Genomic DNA, 4933 nt, shown 5'->3' on the forward strand with positions numbered 1-4933 from the left:
CCAGTGCCCTGGAGTTGAGGGCAGCTCTAGTCTCCCCCCTGCCGCCTCATTCTCCCCTCCCCACATTTTGTATAAAACTTTACTTTTTTTTTTTAATGGTGGGAGTTGGGGTGGGTGCCCAGGGCTGTCTCCTGCCCCAGTGGATTTCTGAGCTCTGGGCAAAGTGGTGGGTGTGGGGGGGAGGGGGAGGTGTGGGGGTGGTAAGAAGGGGGTCCACCTCCGTTCTGGGAAATTTGTATTCGAACTGAGGTTTGTCGGTTTGTCGGAATCGAGCCTCAGCACCCAGGAACTTTTTTTTATTACAATCGAGTAGGAAGTAAAGCCGTTCGCCCTGGCCCCTCTCTACTGCACCCCCGTTTTGGTCCCTGCCTTCCCTGCCCCTCCAGGGGCTATGAGTGCCTGGATTTCTCACACCCCACAAGGTCACAGCAGGGGAGAGAGGGGCAATTTTATGATGAACCAAAAATTCCGTTGTGGGGGGGAAGTGAGGGGGGTGCAGGAGGTTGCGGGGTACCACCCATGGGCCACCAATCTCTACAAGTGCCTGCTAACTGTCTTGTCTCACCCCCCACCCACCCCCAGCACTGGTCCAACCCCTTCACCTCCAGCCGCTCTTAGGACTGGCCCATGGGCAGGCGGGTGGGCTGGGGGGGCGGGGCAAGGGGGTATCCTGAAACCAAACTGGAAACCCCCTCTTGCCTCCCCAGCTGGGGCCCCTGGGGTGGGGTTTGGGAGGGGCTGTGGTCAAGCCTTATTCTGTATTGGGGATGGGGTTGGGGGGAGCGGGGAGGGGCGGGGCTGCTGGAGAATGTATTCAAACCAATAAAACTTTGGACCTTTCTGAGTGGCTGATCAATCCTGGGGGCTGAGTCTGGGTACCACTTTGGTTTGATAAAGACAGGCTGGGGGTGGCCAAGAGACTCCTTGCTTAAGGAAAGGGATGAGCCCCTCGGGGGTTTGGTGATACAAGGCCTTTATTCCTTGGGGACTGAGCTTAGGGGCCTGCTGGAGCCTTATCACCTCCCTGGTCACCTAAAGTGCTCCCTCTAGGTGGGGGCCCCAAGTCCTCATAACCCCAGCTCTCTCCATCACTGCTAACAGGTGGTTCGTGACGCGGTGGTGGCCCTTCAGGGCAGAACTACCCCTGTAGGTTTCCAAGACTACGTTTTCTAGAGTTGACAGCCTTGTATCACTACCCATGGTGGTTTCGAACTGTTAACCTTGTAAGCAACCCAAACACGTAACCCACATTGCTACCAGGAGCACCCTAGTTAGGGTTGGAATCCTTTTAGCATTACTTTGAGCATCCTGCCAGTATTCTCAGCCAATGAGGGACTCTCCTTATAGACAAGTCCTGGTGTCCCTGGAAATGGAGACCCTCTCAGGCACGTAGGTGATTTTTAGGGCAAATCCTGAGAAACAGCCCCAGCCAGCAAGTTGAGGGGATTGACTGACTGAACTACACAGCTGCTACCAAATGACTAACTGTGCCCAGCTAGGAGTTGTACTTTATCTCCTCTGGTGGACAGCGGAGGTGGGGGCCACCAGCTCAGCTAAGCGACTAGGATGCATTAAATGAGATCCGGTCTCTAAAATCTGTTCTCTCAACAACTCTGGTTTTCTTGGAAGCCAAGATGATGGGATCTCAAGAGCAGGGGCTGAGGATCACGGGCCCTGAAGGTCATTAGACTGGGAATCAAGATCGGAGAGATCAGCAGGCCGGGTGGGCGAAGGGGTTTCCCCAAGGTCTTGGGATTAGTGGGATATGGCCTATTGGGAGTGCCTTCACGGGGGGCCAGCAGGAGCTGGCTGGTTGCAAGCCTGAGTAGAGAGAACTATTAGGCTTCTCCTGATGCATTCTCCCCTAAAGCCAGCCTGGGTGTCTCATAACGGTTGGTAGCAAGGAGGATCTGGGGATGGGGTGCTGGCAGGAAACCCAGGCTCCTATGGTGGCCTGTGGCGACTGCTCCCTCTCCTGGGTGATGTAAATCACTCCCTGGGGTGGGGGCCACTGGGAGCGGCTGTGATGGGTTATTTCGGGAAGTTGGGCTGAGGCACGTCTCCTAGCAACACAGATGCCGCTGAAGAGTTATTGGTAGTGGTGTGATGGAAGAAGGGGGATGTCACTGGGTGGGTGGATGGAGGGGTGTTGGCGAGGAGGAAGAGGGTACGACCCTTAGCTCCCGAAGGGTGCTTATATCACGCTGCAAACCAGCTCTAAACAGGAGTCAAGACATTTTCTGCTCCAGGTCAGACTTCTCTCCTACCGGCCACTTCTTCCAGATGATTCTAGATAAAGGGGTTGATCTCATTTGGCCTCGGCTCTTCAAACGGCCTCTCCAATGGCCAAGACTCAATTCTATGTCCTCTGAGGTCACTGGTTCCCAGTCACTGCCATTAAAGTCAACAGTGATGCAGAACAGTTCTATAGGACAGGGTAGAACTGCCCCAGTGAGCGTCCGAGATTGTAATTCTTTTTTTTAAAATCATTTTATTGGGACCTCTTACAGACAACCTAACAGTCTAGAGACTGTCATTCTTTATGGGAGTAGAGAGCCCCGTTTCTCCAGTGGAGCTGGTGGTGGTTTTCAACTGCTGACCTTGTGGATCACAGCCCAGCCATAACCACTATGCCATCAAGGCTCTTCTTGGTTCAAAGTGAAAAGTACTCCATAGATCTTCAAGGGTCTTAATCTCGTCAGAGGGCCTCTTCATACCCATAGCAGCCAGCACCTCCACAGACCCCACCCCTTCCGGAAGCCTCCCAAGCATCCCTCAAGCCATGGGGTCTCTCGGATCGCTCCGTTGTTTCTGACAGTCTCCTCAAACTTGTCCCCCTAAATTGTTCAAGGTACATTAGAGATAGCTGCATCTCTCCAAGACTCCCTTCAAACCCGCCTGAACACCTTAGCACTCTCGAAGACAATCCATTCGCACCATCTATCAACATTCTCAGTCCTTACAAACATCCTGATAGGTTCTCTGGGGCCCGTCGCCCTCCGCCTCCCAGGAACCCCAAAGCCATCGTGGCAGTTGTCCACGCGGAGCCCACTGCGGAAGTTCTGGCCGTTAAGTAAACCGCCTCTACCCTGTCCGCCCGGCGAGCCCTGTCGGCCATACCCATCCAGTACCTGGTCCCTCGTGTTGGCCAGGTCTTGGGGCTTAGCTCAGAATTTCACTCCGAGCTGCCGTCAGAGGGCGGTAGAGGTCGCTGGGCCGGGAAACTACAAGTCCCAGAAAGCCCCACGCCTAACGGGGCGCGACACAGCCTCAGGCATTGCGAGGGCCACGGACGTGCCCGTGTTCTGCCTTCTGGGCAATGTAGTTCGGAAAGGCTTTAGCGCGCAGGTGAACCTCGCCCCAGGGGCTGTGTCCCTTAGGAAGTGCAGGTGGGAACACACCGAGGGGATGTGATTTTTCTCAGGCTTCAGTAAAGTGCTGAACCATTACTTTGAACTTGTTGGCGTTAACGTGAGGTCCAGAGACTCCACTTCCCACCATCCCACGGGGTGGGAGGGGCCGAGGGCGCAGTTACTTTAGTTCCAAGTGTTGGCTACCGGGACTTGGTTTCCCAGCATCCTCTGGGTCTATTCTCCTTCCCATTTAATGGATAAAGGGGGCTACTCCAAAGACTTGCAAAGCTCCAAGCTATCCCTTTGCGAGAGGCGTCACTGTTTTGGTCCCCCCTGGGCTCTTGTAATTTAGGAAGCAGGAGGACACTAAAAACTGAGGGGAGGGGGCGTTGTTCGGGACCCATTCTATTCCGATCTCTTTCAACCCTTGAAGCGGTCAGCCTCCTGATGCAACTCACATTTTAAAATGCTAGATTGTATTCGAATATTGTAGTGTTCTGAGAGATGAACGTCTCAGGAGGGATTTCTTCTTCCTGGAACTTGAGCGCTTGGACTCCATTTTTCAACTACTCCCCTCCCTCTTCCTCCCCCGCGCCCCCCCAGCCCCCACATACCCTTCCCCCAATCGATTTGGGCACTTTCTTGAGCTCTGGGAAACTGAGAAGGAGGCAATGCAATACACTTCTTTTATCTCCAGGGGCTTGCCCATCTCCCACCTTTCGCGCACACTCACACAGGGGTACCTATTGGACTTCATTTCCCGGCAAGCCCCTGCGGTCTCATCTCACTTTGGGCTCAGAATTCGGCCTAGACTATTCCCCAGCATGCTTCGAGGTGTTAGTAACAACCTTTCTCTCTCTCACCCTGCCGTCCCCAAGTCTACCGGGAGGCAAACGTGAACTTCAATTCCCAGAAGCCACCACGCCTCCTGTAGCAACTGAGTTAAAGCCTTGGTGTCGACTACATTTCCCGATAGTAACAGCGGCCAAGCGTACTCCGGGGGAGAAAGGGACGGGCATTTCTGCTCCATTTCCTACCCTATCTCCGGAACTGCTGTAGACGCTGAAGCTGAAGAACCACACAGGACTCCATTTCCCGGCATGCTCCGGGAACTGCATTACATCCGCAATGCGGCGAGGGCGTGTTGACGACTCCATTTCCCAGCGTGCATCGGGCGCCGGTCTAAACGTCAATAGTCCACGTGCTACTAGACTCCACTTCCCGGCATGCATCGGAGCGACTGATTACTCAGCTCCCTGATGGAGTAACTGCGATTGCATTTGCAGGCGGTTCTCGGAGCTCGTCGTCTTCCTGCGTGATGATTTAGGACTCTGACTCTCTTTCCTAAAGTACTTCAGGCTCCGCCATCTGTAGTCGGCCGATGGATCGCCCAAGGCTTTATTTCCCGGCGTGCAGCGCGGCCCGTTGTCCTGGTCGTCTGGGCTGAGGCCTTCACGAACTCCATTTCCCGGCGTGCTGCGCGGCCATCTGTACAGCCCGCGGGCCGAGGGCGGCGACAGCGACGCGCAAGGCAGGCGGACTGCATCTCCCGACGTCCCCCGAGGCGGGCGCTGGGCCGG

Source organism: Echinops telfairi, unplaced genomic scaffold (genome assembly GCF_000313985.2).
Source record: "Echinops telfairi isolate 266 unplaced genomic scaffold, ASM31398v2 ScPeMD7_655;HRSCAF=1070, whole genome shotgun sequence".
NCBI lineage: Eukaryota > Metazoa > Chordata > Mammalia > Afrosoricida > Tenrecidae > Echinops > Echinops telfairi.